The sequence below is a fragment of the Ornithodoros turicata genome, chromosome 1, assembly GCF_037126465.1.
Source record: "Ornithodoros turicata isolate Travis chromosome 1, ASM3712646v1, whole genome shotgun sequence".
NCBI lineage: Eukaryota > Metazoa > Arthropoda > Arachnida > Ixodida > Argasidae > Ornithodoros > Ornithodoros turicata.
In genome coordinates, this window is record NC_088201.1 from 100,488,326 (window position 1) to 100,507,565 (window position 19,240).

The window sequence follows — 19,240 nt, forward strand, 5'->3', positions numbered from 1 at the left end:
AACCTCTAATTATGATCAATTAAAATGCACAATGTGGAGTCATTCATTCGACAGACGCATCAATCTCGAGGAATTCATTTTGAAAATGGCGACCGTGCGCAACGATGGCAATACCTGCAACCAGGCGGGCGGGTCGCTCTGACGTCACTACGGTACAGCACCCCAACTGGTTTGCAGGTTTAGAGAAACGTCGTCTTCTATACAGGGAGGGAACAGGGAGAGAAACGAAGAGGGATAAAAGTGGGGAAAGCGCCAGCTCCGATTGATGCGCGGTCTCTCTTCGTAACCGTTAATGACATCACCAATACTAGCTCCCGTGGCGTAGTGGTTAGGATTTTCCACGCCGAGACAGGGAGGTGACACGGGTTCGAATGCTGTCACCGGCTGTGCTGTCTGAGGATTTCCCGATGATTTTCCAGACGAGTGCCGGCACAGTTCCCCTTGAGGTCGGCCCAGGGCGCATACTAACCCCTTCTGTCCCCCACTTCTTCCTCTGTCCACGTCTGTATGCCGCTCATAGCCACAGTTTCTTCGCGGCGCTAACACGGAACTTAAAAAAAAAAATCACCGGTGACGTTTTCTTCCTCCACCCCCACCCCCCTCCTCGTTTCGCAGAGCAGAGCGAGTTGAGAGCGAACGCGCGCGTCTACGTTCGGGGGCGTTTTTCTCAAAGAAAAATATTGCGTACAAATAATTTTGTGTGTGTTTGTTGTCAGGTAAGCTCACACCCTCTCGTAATGCGACAGAAAAAGAATCTTTTGGATGGCTTTCTGGGCTCCTTCAAGGATGATTGGCGCATGCGTAATGGTTCTGTTTCTCCCTCGCCTACTCTCTACTCGCACTGCCGGTTCCCTGCTGGGAAGATGGCGGTGATAACGGCGGCCCGCATGAAGAAAACAACACGGAAAAATGCCGAAAGAGCTTCTTCATAGACGAATAATTTCATTCAAGCAGACATCTTTTGAACCAATATTTCCTTTTAATTTGAAACTTCCATGGGTATTGTGCCCAGCTCTCGCCATACGGGTGTCACATGAAAACCTGGATCCCGAACATGAATTGCGAACGGTACATGCGTATCCAGTGGGATTGTGGCGGCCAGGATTGCGAGCCCAGATTGTGTGCGGGAGTGCGTTTGGGGTATTAATCAGCACGAAACAATTTTATGCGCCGCTGCCTCGCATACGTCGATCTGCATTACCCCTTCGTTTCAATAAAGCGTGATTCTGTCGTCAGGAAGTATGATTATTCCGTTTCGTGCATAGAGTAATCGGTGTCTTATGTTGTTGCTGGTATGGAGATGAAACCATGAAGCGTAGAGGCGCCGATACTGAGTCTTGATGAATACCGGCCGAAACACTGGCAAATTCACATGAAGAAGTATTGAACTGGACAGACCGTTAATGCGATGCTAGAAAGCGAGAGATCAAAGTAATCAAGGTATCTGTGGTGTCCATAATTTTCGTTTACGTTCCTCTGCGCGTTGTCAAAGCGTTAAAAGTATACGGCACTAACGTATTTCCTGTGTGTTTCTTTACAGGAGCATCACGATGCATTGAAAAACATGGGTACTACAAAAGCTCAATTCTACAAAGACACAACTGCTATGCATACGACAGGACCATTCAGAAGAGAAGGAGGCGCACAATTTGCGGACGCACTAGCAGTTTTGGCAGCCTTGATTCCGCAGTCCATAATTAAAAGCAAGCAGAGCCGTGTCGACGTAGAAATACTGGGAAATTACACCAGAGGACAATTGGTGCATGGTTGGGACCCGGTGCTCTTACCCCATGTCACCAGGAATGTCACATTAGCGCTCGCCTTGAATACAACGCTTTTCAATAACGCGCTAGAAAAAGCACTTTGCTGAACAATGAACAACTGGGCGTTGCTTTCGTCTTGAATGTACCTACGAGTAAATGCATCGTGCACCCTTCATGTTCAAGTGTACATCAAATATCATGAAAAATACATGGTAAAGCGTTTTACACCTTAAAGGGTGTTTTTGATATTTCCCATGGCAGATACCTTTGAGGGTGTTATTGAACACCCCACAAATAGGGTGTTTCTGTAAACGCCCTTCTGCAGAGGGTGTCAATTGCAAAAGAACACCCTTTTACAAAGAGTGCTAATTGCAAAAAAAGAAAAAAAACCTTCAACATGGGTGCTGTTACGGGTTGGATGAGGTGTTCATGCGTTACATTGTGCAAAATGAGTACAACATTGGGGTGAACCTGGCTAATGACGTTTATTTCAATTTCTGCAAAAACTCATTGAAAAACTTGATGGCAGGTGCACGTGCATGGCTGCGTGTCTGTCCTCTTTAAGCACAGCCATTCCAAAATGGTCAATGTGTTGAACGCCGTCCTGTTATATTTGACATTAAAAAGACAGTAAGGGGCTGTCAAGGCAGCTACGGCCTCCTCCACATCAATTAGGCGGAAGAGGCAGATCTGGTCCACGTAAAGGTAGAGGTTTTCTGCAGCCACTGGAGAGGTGCCCGTGTAGACAACACATGCCCACGCAACGCATGGTGCGCCAGTATACGTCTAAAAGACGTCTAAATGTAGACTTTGGGAATGTCTATTAGACGTCTAATAAAGTAGCTCTATTGCTCCGTATCCGTCCCCTAGACTTCCCCTAGCCCAGCTAACGTTACGCTAAAATACGGCTATTAGCCGGATAAGTATAGCATCGATTTAGACCTTTTTTAGACCAAATGTCTGAAATGGGACATATAGCCATGTGTTAGCCATGATGTCTAAAATTATAGATAATTTATACCGAAATTTTGGCACTAGTGGCCCATGTATTGGTTCATCCAGGTATATGTCCCTCACGTGCACACGCAGGTGTGTGTGGTTCATGCACAGTATGTCTATACAATTCAAAGAGGCACCATGGAAGTTGGTACAATATTTCTCTCTATTAACATACAGGGTAAACGTTGACATTGAGTTGCCAACATGCGGACAAGTTACCAGACATCGTGAGCACTTCCCCTCTTTGCACCATGACATACCAACAAATCGCAGTACTTGTATCACTGTTAGCTGCAAGCAATGCCTCTGTTTTCGGGTCGATGTACTGATCTTGATTGCTCCAAAGGCAACAAGTACTTTACACACGTGTGGGGTGGTAGAAGACTGTGCGTAGCAGGAAGGAACGTTTCCAAGATACACTGAAAATAGAAACAATACATATGATAAAACTATAAACGCCTGTATGTAAAAATGTTTGACGCAGCTTGTTTACTGAAGAACTGAAATTTATGCATATTTTTTATTCAGACACTATGCAAGTGTCAAGTATTTCCCTATCCATACATGCGGATCATATTCTGCTTGTGGAGAACCCATTTGACTCCCGAGAGACAATTCTAAGACGAAACCTTTTTCTATACACTTGCATAACACCATGGTGAAATTACAGAATGGGCGGCATCAGGTAATCCCAGCACTCCTTGGGCGGCATGGGGTAAGGGGTAGTAGCCCATGCTTTATTTTTGCTGACTTTGACACAGCATGGATCATGTGCTGAAAGACGAGAAACTGAAGTAGTTTGCAGACCTTCGCCACTTCGATGTAACGTAAGTTACCAATGTTTGAAGCTGTGCTAAGCATTGTGGGACTTTGTGAAGTCGATGTTACTAAAGAGACGGTGACGTGACACATCCTAGTCTGCAAATCAAAATGTGCACACGCTAAAAAAGAAATGGTGTTACGGAATCTGATAAGGAAATAGTGTTACCGAATCTGAAAAGTAAACATTCTGACAGCCTGCACTTAAATGGCATCAATTACACAAATACCATTCTGTCCAAACATTCCAACTGTAACTGACACTAGCGTCAGACTAGAGAGCACATAGAAATCCAGCGATATTGAACAACAGTACAGTCAGATCTGAAAAGGTAACGGTTTTCGTTTACCTGAAATGTGATTGTAGCTGCAGCTAAGCTGAAGCGCCAACAAATGCCTCACAGGACAGGCGTTGTATTCGTCACCTCCAGTCAATGAGTCTGCAAGCACCTATAAAAATAATAAAGACATGAAACCAAGAGGTACCCGAGTCAACATGATGTGTGCTGTTTTACACAGCCAGCTATCAAATGAAAGAACTGCTCAACATACGCACTGTTTTAAAAGAAATGGAACAATCTTAATTATGCTGCCCCTTGCAAAGTGTTCACTGAACCCGTATTTTACTGCAACACAGACAGCACTGAACGTTACCAAACGATTGAATTTTATTACCACACATTTAGTTCAGTCCCACATCTCCATTGTGTTCGTCACTCATACGCAACCACATTCTGCAGACAAAGAAAACGATATTCAGCTGCTGTGCTCCACAGCTCTACCGCATGGGATTGTGAACACAAGCAGGAACAAATATGAAAGCGAGGGACAAAAAAAAAAAAGGAAACTCACCCCTGAAACCTGAAGTCCAGAGAACAAAGGGACGTTGCCTCCCTGCCACAACAGGGCTCGTTGTTACGCCATCATTCATTGCATTGGACAGGATACAGGAACTGCCTCGTTGAACCAAAGATTACAAGACAAAACACACGCAACACCAGGCAAGAAATTAACTTACTAAACTTCTAAACACTTCTGTAGCGTGAGCTCCCGGTAACAAACCGAACGCGAGCGAAGAAGTTTGAACCAGGGTTGCCACACGTGAAGCAGAATTCTCTGTAGATCCGAGCCCAAAAAATCTGTAGGTCGAGCTACAAATCTCTAGCCACTCAAAACTCAGCGACTTGAACGTTTTGCCTTCGAATCTGGAATGTCTGCCTGCGTCTCTAAATTAGTGGAAGAGCAAGGGCTTATTTCGTTCCACTGCTGAAGACCACAACCGGAATTCATTGCTGCGGCACACTGCCATTACGTGTTGGAACTTTCGGGTTCGCTTTGCGATGTAGCGTTTTTTTGTCATTGCAGCGGACTTAAGTGTCCACTACAATCACAAAAAAAAAGTGTCCCTGCACGTAGATTTTAGTACTTTGACATGTGTATCACATCAGCTGTAGCTCTCCAATGCAAGAATAACGTATCGCGTGTAGTAGGAACAATTATCTCGCTCGTTCCACCATCACAGTGATGAGCGAAGGTCACAATGAACCACAAAAACAATAAAGCTCGATCTATTATTTCCACAGATATAATGAAAGCGTATATGCGTGACGCGAATTATAAATGTTGTGGTTTCACTTCAAAGCCAGTCAAGTCAAGTCTGTGAGGTAAACTGGTACCGCGCACACAAATACTCAAGAAAACTGGTTTATCGTTGGGGCTTGACAATGGTTCCCAGGGAACACATGGTAGTCTACTAGACGTCCAGACCTATTCTAGCCCTAGACTTTAGGGATAGTGCCCAAACTAGACGTTGACTAGACGTCTAAAAGTCTTACCATTATTTAGACGTCTAAAATTAGTGATTTACTAGACATCTGGTATACATTTAGTAATTGACGTCTAATTGTAGACGTCTTGTAGCTGGCCTTGTATATACCACATATTAGAAATCATCAAGATTTTGTTTTATTAGCTTTTTAAGAGGTGTGAACACATTCACACATCATATACAGCCACTGTATTATAAGAGGTGGTTCTAAGCTTGGTTTTCAGGCTTACAAAACTGAAGTTCAATTGTTACAAAACATATGCAGGAAACTGAATTACTTGATGGCAGAGTGAACATAATTGTGTTGTTCAAGTTGTCCCTGAACCGGCCCTGGTGACTGAGTCTGTTCGCCTTCTGATCCCGAGATCGCTGGTTCGAACCCGGCAAAAAACACCAGCAACTTAGTGCCAGGATACAGGTTGCTTAGACATGCCATCTTCCACAAGGGACATTAAATAAGGTGTGTTGTGTGGTGAGCTTTCATTGCACGTTTAAGGACACTCAGGTGGGCAATCCACAGACCAACTGTTGTGGATTCGCTCATGGTCTGAGTTGTCTCGCAATGTAAACCCCAATTATTATTAAGTCTTCCATGCTGGTATCTGTCCACAAGAGTCGTCGCAAGAAATCTAAAAAATGTAGCCAATTGCAGAAAGAGAACTGGAATTAGGAGGTTCACCCAAAAATAAGTTTCCCGATATTTGTTATTCAAAGGAAACACCACTAGGACAAACTGAATGGTGTAGTAGTTGGGTGGTGACATTCCGGCACTGCAGACGTTGGTTAATGGAGTGCCGTTCACCTATGTGTCAGGCATTCAAGCATGGATGTAATATTTCCGAGTACGTCTGACTATCCTAGTAAGGAAAAGTTATCCTACTTTTTGTTAAAGAAAAAAGAGTGCTTTAGAGAATATCCACTGACAGTTAACACCTGTTTATACAAAACACTTTACAGGCATTGAAATGGTGTGTCCTCTATATAGGGTCGTGAAAATTTGCACAATGAACAGTACAGTGGGAGATCAGCTATAACACCACGAAACAACGTTTCTTTTCTGAAATTCCAAGAAATTGTTAACGGAGACTGGCGGGTCACTGGTACTGCACTCTTATACTCATGGGAACAAATTTCCTTCAGCTTGGTCAACGAAAGTTATGCGAGATGGGGGTCACATTTGCTCGGTAACGTTCGTAAAGAGCAACGAACGAATGCAGCTTGCATTTTCCTTCAATGGGATCAAGACGGTCAAGACGAATTTCTTGGAACAATTATTATTAATGAGACGTGGGTGCATTATGCAAGTGCTGAGACAAAATACCATAGGAAGTCATTATGGGTGCCCGGTGAAAGCATTCTGAAGGAGGTCAAACTCGCGTTTTCGTCTGGAAAGGCTATGCCGACAATGTTTTAGGACTATCATTGTGTGCAACTTGTAGATTATCTCACATGCACAATGACAGTAATTGCAGATGCACTGTGAGATCCTGGGAAAGCGTCAAACTACAATGAAACAAAAACGCACAGGACTTGGAAGGGTGTAGTACAACCACGTCAACTCTGTCTGCACTCGTCTTGAAAGACTCGGGATTTGTTCCAGAAATTCATCTGGAAATTTGCCAAAGAGAGAAAAAGTACACAAGCGAGCTGGTACATCGTTGAAGTAGCATCACCTTGAGCATGAGTAGAATGAAGTATACAGGATACACACAAACGTGGGTTTCCTTTTCGTGAGCTTCCTGTATACTTCGTTCTCCTCGTGCTCAAGGTGATGATTCCTACTTCAACGAAAATTTGCCCAATCTGCTGTTCCATCTTCCTCTCAAAGCACCCGTCGGCAGTCACGAATTCGTAAGTGATCATGAAACACAAATTGATTAGGTGAAATGCAAAGTGAATGGCTCACTTTGTAAACAGGGCATAGCATGCCACAGACAACGTATTGAATACTTGGTATCACAGTATCAAAAATGTTCAGCTAAATAAGGTGACTGTATAAGGGAGTAACGTTGAGCTCTAATCTGTACATAAATTTTTTCAATGTTGTGCTATAGGTTTAATATTTTGTTCCCAGCACAGGAACTTTTGTTGGATGATCCTCATGCATGAAGGAAATTCGTTATTCTCTTACTTTCCATCACACGTGTGTGGAGCAGCAAGTACACTCTGTTTGCAAATGATCATACTGAGGTAATAAAACTGGACTCTGCAACATCCTTCAGAAACTATGCATGAATGGACCACATTAACTTTGTCCAATTATATTATGACCAAATGGATAGTATGTAGTCTTTCATGCTTTGTGAGTTGTATGCCCATATACTGTAAAAAAAGATCAGTCAGATGAAGGCAGTCTGACTGAGGTACGTAGATAATATAAATAATGTCTATACATATGATGATCCGAGTGTTTTTGGCTCACTGACATGCATATATACTGACAGCATCCACAACTAGAAGACATTACCAGAATCTAAGTGCTGTGAAGTAATATTTTATTTTACTGGATATATATCTTTTTTTCTTAACGAAAGCCCGCACTTGTTCGGGGCAATGTTTCTTGAACTAGTGTTCCTGATGGCGTTAAGGTTGCTGGTAAATGTAAAATTTGTACGTTAGTAACTCCCCTGCAGAATACTACGCTACAGCAACTCAAAAGAAATCAGCAACTAAATTATTGAATTACTGAAACGTCAATAAAAAAAGTCGACGACTCCGACGAGTCGTGCAGCGCAGCACTATAAACCATAGCTCCACAAACAGAAGGACTTTGCACGTACTGTGGGCAGCAGATAGCAGATGTTTGTTTACTGCACATAACATTTTCCCACAAGCTACACAGCTGCAGCAGTAAAATGGAATCGGACGTTACTCAGGGATTTCAGGACCCTTCAAAAAATCTTGCCCATGGTATCTCTTTGAAACCGCTCAACAGGCAATGCGCTACATATTAGGTACACCTGTAGCTCAGTAGCAAAGGCACTGATAAAATGTTTGCAAAAAGAACAGCGATTTTCAACACACACATCACAAAATACAACACTCGTCGCAGCAACAACGATGGCGATGGCATAATGATGATGATGTTGGTGTCACTTCCGCTGGATTGGCATATGTGTTATTTAAAGTTTAACCTCCACCACCCAATTATAATGAACGGCCACGGAAATTAAAGATATTACAAAAAATAAGTACTCAATAAGCACGAGCTAAAGAAATGGCAATGACGCCTGCCCGTCTACCCAATCACCATCCATCATCCATCCATCCTGCCAGTTCGAACCAGTTCAGTTTCAACGGTTGAAACTTCAAACTTTCCGGACGCGCAACGGGTAGCAGTTGGGGTCTTCGCGGCTGCATTCCACTTGTTGTTATACGAAAATCTTTCTCCCGCGCGTTTTGTCTTGCAATTTTTGAGCATAGCGAGAGCGTACGCCGTGCTGTCGTGTCCAGTGATAAAAGCTGTGTAGCGCAGCAGAGCTCCCAGAGTACTGTGATTGACAACGTTTCTTAGTTCTCTGGCTTCCCCCCCCCCCCAAGCTTAAGGGGTGAGTTCACTCTTCATTACAGTATGTGCCTGTTTCTGTGTACCAAATCGCATGTAGTAGAAATGCGTGGCATAATATCGGAATATCGTTTCCTTTATTTCGGCTTCGTATCACCGATTGAAGCATATTGGAAGTGTGGGTTGACTTGACTGCACTTGCATTCAAAGTAGTGATTAACGTTGTATGTTCGGCAGTACAACGTTTCATTAACGTTTTTGATGACTGGTGAAGTCTTGAGTAAACGAAAGTCGACAGTTATGGTTTGCAGGGCGGACATGCCGGAACATAAATGCTGGTTAGTTCATTGTCATGTCAGCCCGACTTCGGTTGTTGCATTTTTCGTTGGTAGTGAAACTACACACTGAAAATTTTGCGCAAGTACTTTTGTTTGCCTATCATGGTTTCATAGCAACTGGATTTTTCTTTTTATATGTGCTTGGACTATCTTGCATCGGTGGATATGAAAATAGTGGTAAGCTACAAGTAGTAAAGGACATTGTCCAGGCTTCGTGGGTGAGAGTTAGAAACCTGGACCCCTGACCCCTGCCCTGAGCCCTGCGCGTCTTTTTCCCCGCGCGGCGCGTGTGCGGAGGGTTATCCGCGCGCTTATCGGCGGGGGAGGGCTGCGCGTGCGCTCTTTCAGCCTGGGCAGACTTCTTTGGCCATACGTGGGCCGACTTCACATATTTTTTCCGATACAACAGGTGAATGGTTGACATGCAGAGACATGCAAAGAAGGGCCATACACAAAAAGTACAAGTGAAAATATATTTATTAATGCCACTCAAGTTGAAAAATATTTATTAAAGCCAATAGTGCTGGGAATTGTACCAATTGTGATGTCAATCAGGTGAAGGAGAAAAACCCAACTGAAAAACCTTCACCACCTGTAACAGGGTGCTCGGGTGGAGGGCTGCTGTAGTGGGCGGAGCGCGACCGGAGGGCTGCGTGCGTGGTTACCCTTCACCCTCGGCTGACTTCTTTCACCATTTTCCTACTTGGGCCGACTTCCTTCCCGCGACACGTGGGTGGCACTAGAGTGGAGGGCTGCTGTTGTGGGCGTCGCGTGGCCGGAGGGCTGCGTGCGCGTTTACCCTTCAGCCTGGGCCGCCGACTTTCGTCATTTTTCAGCCTGAGTCGACTTGAATCGTAATTTTTCCAGCTACAACAGGTGTGCAGTAGGCTGTTTACATGCAAAGGATAGCCATACACAAAAGTACCAGTGAAAATATATTGATTAAAGTCATTAGGAATTATGTTAGGACTCTGCGTGAATGGGAAAAACTTAGCCAAAAATCTGAAATAGAAGGAACACAATACACGTAACAAAGAATATACTTATTACAGGTATGATACATTAGCGTTGAATAGCTATCACAAATCAAACACAATATTTTTATTAACAGTAATCACAAGTTTTCAATGAATCAGAAGTGATAACACACTTAATCAAAGAAGATATTCTTAATCAATATGATTACAAACAAAATTACAAATTGTATTATAAAACGTCTAATATTCGTATACGTTAGAACCATCGGTGCAACAGCGGGAAGTTCTGATAGTTGTATGTAGTTAAATGTGAACAGCACAGACCCTGGAAGACTATGGGACACGAACACAAGAGGAAATAAAATCTATACCACTACAAAGAAGATATTCCTAATCAAAACAACAGAGTAATCTATCATTCAGAAAATCAGAAGAAAAAATCAAACTCATCAGAAAATAGACATGTTAAAAATGAACTTCACCACATAGCACGCTCCTAGCCAAAAAACAGAACAAAGAACGACACGAACACAAAAGGAAATAAAATCTGTACCACTACATTGATTAATCAAAAGAACGTAGTAATCTATCATTCAGAAAATCAGAAGAAGAAAAAGTCAAACTCATCAGAAAACAGACATGTTAAAAATGAACTTCACCACATAGCATGCTCCTAGCCAACAACCAGATCTGGTGATATCTGCCCTGATTTGTTGAAGACAGCTGCCAATAGATATGTAGCAGCACTAGCTGCACCAACATCGCCTTTGGCCACATGACCCTGTTTGTGCCCTGCCATCTCGCGCTCACGAGACGCGAGCTAGTTACTTCTTCTTCTACTCGAGCGACCGGCTAGGACGGTCAATAAAATAGTTTGGTCCGACTTGACGCCTTTTGTCTCCTGGCCTCACTCAACACGCGACAACTGGTGACCCGGACGTGATGGCCACTGGACCCCCTTCTGCTACTGGCCCTCTCCCAGGACCAGCAGGCCACTTTCCGCCAGTCCAGCAAGTCCCAGGACCACAGCAACAGAACGTTGCGGTGCCCGCTATTGCGGCGCCCCTGTTGCCCCCACCGCAAGTTTCCGCCGTCGCTATCAAGCTGCCGACGTTTTGGGCCGCCGATCCCGTCGTATGGTTCGGGCAAGCTGAGGCCCAATTCGCCCTTCGTCTCATCAGTGACCAACTGACGAAGTTCTACCACGTCGTTGCCGCACTTTCCCCTACTGATGCTTCCGAGGTGCGCGACTTGGTTGCCTCCCCACCGACACAATCACCATATGACGTGCTCAAGACTGAATTAATTCGCCGGACGTCTATGTCGGAGCAAAAGCGATTCCAGCGCCTGCTGACCCAAGAAGAACTCGGAGATCGCGCGCCTTCTCAGCTCTTACGGCGTATGCGCCAACTGCTCGGCGACCGTCCCGACAGCGCCGTAATCGACGATTCCCTGCTCCGCCAACTCTTCCTCCAGCGGTTGCCGGCCAATGTCTGCATGGTTTTAGCCGCTGCTGGCACCATGAGCCTGAACGACCTGGCCAACCTTGCCGACAAGATCATGGAAATGGCACCACCGCAGATCGCAGCTGTGGCCTCGCACCCCCCTTCTCCGCCTACGGCTACTGGTTCCAGCTCGCCGCAAGCAGTGGACCTTTCTCAGCTCGTGGAACAGATCTCCAACCTGCAGCTGGAGGTTGCAGCCCTCCGCCACTGCAGTCCTTCTCCGTCTCCACGCCGATCCCGCTTCGCGCATCGACGTTCCCCATCTCCAGCTGGAATTTGCTGGTATCATCGCCGTTTCCGCACCAAGGCTCGCAACTGTACACCACCATGCACCTTCCAGGGAAACTCCCGAGCCAGTCACTAGATATGGCGGCTGGTGACTCTGGCACTCGTCCATCCCGCCTCTTCTTTGTTCTTGACAACAATTCCGGACTAAAGTTTCTTGTTGACACCGGCGCTGACGTCAGTGTGCTTCCGTCCTCTCTTTTTCGTTCACCACGCAAGCCAACGTCCCGCACCCTGCAAGCTGTTAATTCCACGCCGATTGCGACGTACGGAGAGCATTCCCTCACTCTCGACTTGGGCCTCCGCCGCTCCTTCGCATGGATTTTCCTTGTGGCTGACTTGCAGTACCCTATTCTGGGAGCAGACTTTCTGAGCCATTTCGGTCTCATGGTGAACATGAAAAAACGCTTGCTCTGGGATGCACAAACCCGGTTTCGCGTCAACGGCATTCCCTGTCGCCATTCAGTGTGCAGCCGCATCGCCCGCTTCAAGGCTGGAAACTGTCCATACTCCGCCATCCTGCAGGAGTTCCCATCCCTCTTGAAGCCATGTAACACCGAGCAGCCCGTGATGCACACAGTGACTCACCACGTTGTCACTACAGGTCCTCCCGTACATGCCCGTCCTCGTCGCCTGGCCCCCGAGCGCCTCGCCATTGCGAAAAAGGAATTCCAACACATGCTCCAGCTTGGAATCGTCCGGCCTTCTTCCAGCAGTTGGTCATCGGCCTTGCACATGGTACCGAAGAAAACCGGAGATTGGAGGCCGTGCGGCGACTACAGAGCCCTTAATAAGGTTACTGTGCCAGATCGCTATCCCATCCCGCATGTCCACGATTTCGCCTCCAATCTCCACGGCATGACCATGTTCTCCAAGGTCGATTTGGTAAAAGCTTACCATCACATTCCAGTAGAACCCTCCGACGTTTCCAAGACTGCCATCGTTACACCATTCGGCATGTTCGAATATCTCAGGATGCCCTTTGGTCTGCGAAACGCCGCCCAGACCTTCCAACGTTTTATGGATCAAGTGCTGCGCGGCCTTCCCTTTGCGTTTGCCTACATAGATGACATCCTCGTTGCCAGCGGGTCCCCCGAGGAGCACGAAGACCACCTTCGCGCGCTTTTCCAGCGTCTCCAAGAGTTCGGCATTGTTGTGAACGCCGAAAAATGCGAGTTCGGCAAGCCATCGCTGGAGTTCCTCGGGCACCTAATCAGCAGCGACGGCATCCGCCCTCTCGACCACAAAGTTCTTGCCATACGCAACTTCCCAACGCCAACGTCACTGCGTAAGCTGCGAGAGTTTTTTGGGAATGGTGAACTTTTATCGACGATTTATTCCCTGCTGTGCGCGCATTTTGCGACCTCTGACAGACATGCTGCGCGGCACGCCATCTTCAACGCCGTTTTCGTGGACGGAAGAAGCGAACACCGCTTTCCTCGCTGCCAGACAAGCCCTTGCAGACGCTACTGTCCTCGTCTACCCGAAACACGGCGCGCCAACTAACATCATGGTTGACGCCTCTGACCATGCTGTTGGCGGTGTCTTACAGCAGTACATCGACGGGCAGTGGAGACCTTTGTCCTTCTTCTCGCAGAAGCTCTCTCCAGCGCAGACCCGCTACAGCGCGTTTGGCCGTGAGCTGCTCGCTGCCTATTTAGCCATCCGCCACTTCAGGTATTTCGTCGAAGGAAGAACGTTCTACATCCTGTCAGACCACAAGCCTTTGACTTACGCGTTCCTGTCCAAGGCTGCCGACAGTTACACTCCCCGTGAAGCCCGGCAGCTGGCCTTCATAAGTGAGTTCACCGTCGACATTCGCCACGTGAACGGAACCGACAACCCTGTAGCGGATGCTCTGTCCAGGATGCACGTCGATGCTGTCACCTTTCCGAAGTTGACGATGGACTATTCCAAGATCGCCGAGGCGCAGCAGTCAGACGAAGAGCTTCGGAAACTGCGAGATTCTGCCACCACTCTTTCTTTCGAAGAGGTGCCTCTGCCCGGATCGCTCCTCAAGTTAACTTGCGACATCTCCACGGGCAGACCCAGGCCGTTCATTCCGCAGGTTTTCCGTCGCCTTGTCTTTGATAGCGTGCATGGCCTAGCCCACCCTGGTATCCGCGCCACGCAGAAGCTGCTCACCACCCGCTTTCTATGGCCATCGATCAACGCCGACGTTCGGGCATGGACCCGCGCTTGCCTCGTCTGCCAACGTGTGAAAGTCAACCGGCACAACAAGGCACCTTTAGCAGCATTCCCGCTCCCTGACGCCCGATTTTCGCACGTGCACATCGATCTCGTGGGCCCGCTTCCCCCGTCGCATGGTCATTCATACCTGTTAACATGCGTTGACAGATTTACGAGGTGGCCAGAAGCAATTCCCATTGCCGATTCCACCGCCGAGACCGTTGCCGAAGCCTTTTTGCACGGCTGGATAGCCCGTTTTGGTGTGCCTGCTACCCTTACCACAGATCGCGGCCGCCAGTTTGAAGCCAGGCTGTTCACCCAGCTCTTGGAGACCCTCGGCACACATCGTATAAGAACCACCTCATACCACCCCCAAGCAAACGGGCTCGTTGAGCGTTTTCACCGTCACCTTAAGGCCTCCCTCTCCTGCGCGCGTGAGCGTACCCAGTGGTTCGCCGCTCTTCCTACAGTGCTGCTCGGTATTCGGACAGCCCTCAAGCAAGACATCGGCGCCTCCAGCGCAGAACTCGTCTACGGGACGTCACTACGTTTGCCGTCAGAATTCTTCCATCCTGTGCGCCCCGAAGCAGCCGAGCCATCGTCATTCCTTCACCAACTCCGTTTGACGATGTCCCAGCTCTGCCCTTCCCCAACCCGACGAAGCCTTCGTAGCCATCCCTTCATCAGCCCAGAGCTTGAAAGCTGTACACATGTTTTTATTCGCCGGGATGCCGTTCGTAAGCCTCTTCAGCCTCATTTCGACGGCCCCTTTCAAGTTCTGCACCGATACGCCAAGTTCTACCGTGTACAGCTTAATGGCCGCGAGGACAACATTTCCATCGATAGGCTGCAGCCCGCTCACCTAGACCCCTCATCTCTGGCGCATTTCACCCAGCTGGAAGTTTCTTCAGACTCTTCGAACGAGCCTGACGCACAGAATGACAATCGAGCCGCCCCCTCAGCCGCATCTCGATCTTTCCCACTGCGCCCAGTTTCAAGCAAGCACGTATCGTGGGATCTGCACCGCACTGTCCAGCCTGCAGCTTCAGCATCATCTTTCTCCAGGGGAGGGAGGATGATGTAGCAGCACTAGCTGCACCAACATCGCCTTTGGCCACATGACCCTGTTTGTGCCCTGCCATCTCGCGCTCACGAGACGCGAGCTAGTTACTTCTTCTTCTACTCGAGCGACCGGCTAGGACGGTCAATAAAATAGTTTGGTCCGACTTGACGCCTTTTGTCTCCTGGCCTCACTCAACACGCGACAGATATATGGAAGACCACGGAACACGAACGACAAGAAAGACACGAGGAAATAAATTCTATACCACTACAAAGAAGATATTCTTAATCAATATGATTACAATAAAATGACAAGTTATATTATAAAAAGTCTGAGACGTGAGAACCATCTTTGCAATAGCGTGAATATCTGTCATAACATTTTGAGCGCAATAGGGAATCTCAGTTTCATATTCCAACATTACTCAACTTTTAATTTCTCATTAAGTGAACAGCATAGACGTAAGGAAATAACGAGAAACAACACAATCAACAGCTACAATTAATAGAGAGCCAAAACCTGCGCACCATCCAACACATAGAGAAATAATAGCTAATCAATCTACCAAAGGCGAAATAGCAGACTTAACAATATAGCACAGACTTAACGCTGAAGAACAGAGGAACACGCGGCAACATGTAAACAACAACAGAGGAAAATAATCAATCACTGAACCATCATAAAATCGGTCAAGATACAATTTTCATTCTAACAAACACTACGAACCTTGATGGACGTATCCAAGACGTAGAAAATATTCACTGTTTTCACTCTCTTCCCCAAAGCCAGGAGACTTTATGTCTCTATCTATGTGACCATAGCACCGCGCATGCTTTATCACTCAAAGGGTTAGGGGCTATATTACTTCGTCCAACAAACGGGACGCTCTAGAGGTCAGATAAGAGAGTTCAAAGGCGATATATGTTATCGTGCAGCGCAAATAGATGTCGATATCACTCGCTGGGGTCACTATCTTTTCGCATCCTTTCCCTGAAACGGAAATCTTTCGTCAAAGTGGTTGACAAGTCGGCTAAGTTTGTAGAGATGCGATATTGTTATTGAAGATGTAGGGAAAGTCCAAATTATTAATTGGTAGCAACGATTTAATTACATCAATTTTTGTAATATCTTGCAATAGACATTTCTAATGAACCACACAGAAATATCAAATGTGAAATGCAACTCAGAGTTATGAGGCATTCCAATCTTAGAGATACTTACTTATGTCAATCGAGTGAACAATTGAAGCAAATGCAAGACAATAATTATTTCAGGCAGTTAGTTCACAACTCATAGAGTATCAGACGAGTGAATACTTGAAAGAAAGTTAAAACAATAATTCTCACGACAGGTGGAGATTATAGCATTCTAAACCAGATAATAAAATTTTAATCAATAAAATAAACATAGATATGCTTTTAATTAAGTGTAGATGTGCACTTGAAAACAGAAGAGACAATTGCTCTACATTGAAAAGATGGACAGATTTTGTACTCGATACCATAAGTCATGGGAAGATGTGATAAAAAACTGCTTCGAAAAGGAGGAGCCGCGAAAAGATTTCATTATCGTTGCATTTCAATACGTCCTAGACATGGTCGTATTCGGGGATATGGTACAAACTACAGAACTGAAGGTGCAAGAATTTATATGCCGAATCTACAGTACTTATAAAAATATCTGCACATCAACGTCGGAAGGGCCACTAGGATTGATGGCGGAGTTTTTGAGATTTGCTAATGAAGAATTGAAATGCACTAGACCAGATGTAATTGTAATCATTGCAATGGGCATTGCATTCATCAAGAAAGCAGTCGGATCAAATTATCATATACAAGCGGTCTATATCGCACGTTTCACTACGGATTTGTTGAAATTACACATATCTGAGATGGAAAGTACATAAAATCTTATCACGTGATATGTACCAATACCACGGCAACGCAATTATTTTCTTCTACCAGTCTCTGCAACGATGTCGAATCAACAGAAGTTCAATATTGTCGTGCAAGGTCTGATGTATTATCACCTGTTGAAACTCAACAAACATATCAATTGCGGTGGACCACCGGACGATTTTCATCTACTACTCTCTTGTACGCCATTCAAGAATCTTCATACAGAGAAAGGAAACATCAATAAGAGACTGTGCAAGTTCATCGCGACAAAGTGCAAGTTGTTGAAGCAATACAAACACGGCGACAACATAGCGCCTGCGTTAATCAACGCTGGATTCAAGCGCCCAATAATCAGAACAAACTATTTAATGTCTTCGGAATTCATCAAAGAAGACAACAAACGAAAACTTCAGAGTTTGAAATAGAACTGTAATTTATCGAAATAAACAAGTGTATAACTGAAACAATAAATGTAATCTTTGTCATCATTATAATGAACTCTGGACATCACAATGAAAACACAGTCTTATGATTAAATTGAAGATCGCTAAGGAAACGAATATTCCACAATTTGTGTAAGAATTCTCATATGGAATGAGACCCGACCACCAAATAGGTTTTACTCGACTACACTCTGTACAAGTTCATCACCCGAAGGATAGAATTGCCGGAGAAGGATCGGTCATTGAAATTTAGAGACCCTTTCTTCGAGTCTTAAGTAAATTTTCGTTCGAAAAATATTCGTAACTTTTAATATCCACGACATAAAGAATTCGCATTATGTTACAGTGTATACAGAAAATATCAATCCATTCAAATAACTTCTCTGACATCGTGAAGATGTGCACATCAAAGTGAGCGACCTAAAACTTGCGTATTGTGAAATTACACATTCTACAACACTGATCATAAATCACAATACCTGTTCAAAACGTAATTAAACTCATAATGATGTGTGCTAGTCACCACTTCTCCCGAATGTGAACCAATAAATTTTAGCAATTAATCCACAATCAAATATCTTGTATAGTACGTGTGAGTATATGCACAACTTTTTAATCTATATCTTTAGAAAAATGCAAGAAATAGCGTGCAGTTTCGACTTTGAAAATTTAAAGAAGAAAATGATCTTTAGTGTGGAATTTGCGTTTTACAATGTTATGAGCTAAAGACTTATAAAATTAAAGTATGGCCTTTCCATTTGTAGTGCCCTGATGCTATGACACTAAAATAATGTGATAGTTTTTCTGTATGGTTACGGGAAATCTCTAGTATATTTTGTGAATTCGATCTACGTTTATGTGTGACCTGCGCTGATCTGGTTATTATAATTAATATAACATATCTTCCATTGTGTTTATGCATAACGCTCATCTTCATTGTATATTGGTTAAGCACTTCTCATGGCTGTTGTGTGATCCGCTGCTCCCAAAATCTGATTGCCACTTTGAAATTATTTCATATACGTTTGTGTGCCGTGTGTTACGAAGACTACGTGATTAGAAATGTAGACTTGGCCTGCACGTCCTGCTCGTAAAATCTTTCGTTTGCATTGTGGCATCTGATAATAGATTCGCTTTTTGCGAAGGCTTCGTATTATCTCCAACCCGAATGCGATTGTAAAAGTCGATTACAGTGTGTCGCGAACGCTTTGAGTTATACCGCCGCGATCAGTTATCTTGCCTTATTTCCCGTTTTGCCATATCTTGGACGGCTCATTTTTCCTATCCAGTCATACAAATGGACAACTGTGCTGACAAAAATATTTATTTATTTGTTCCGTATTCCAATCGAGTTGCTTGTCAAAGACGCCTTTTCTTCTTCTTTTACTATGTTTAGGCTAGTGCAACTGATTGAGAAATATGATAAGTTTTCACATGAGATTAGTGATCCTTTTTTGTAATCATAGACTGATGTATCATGTCTCTAAATTTCAATCACCGATCCTTCTCCTGCAATTCTATCCTTCGGGTGATGAACTTGAACAGAGTGTAGTCGAGTAAAACCTATTTGGCGGTCGGGTCTCATTCCATATGAGAATTCTTACACAGAGTGTGGAATATTCGTTTC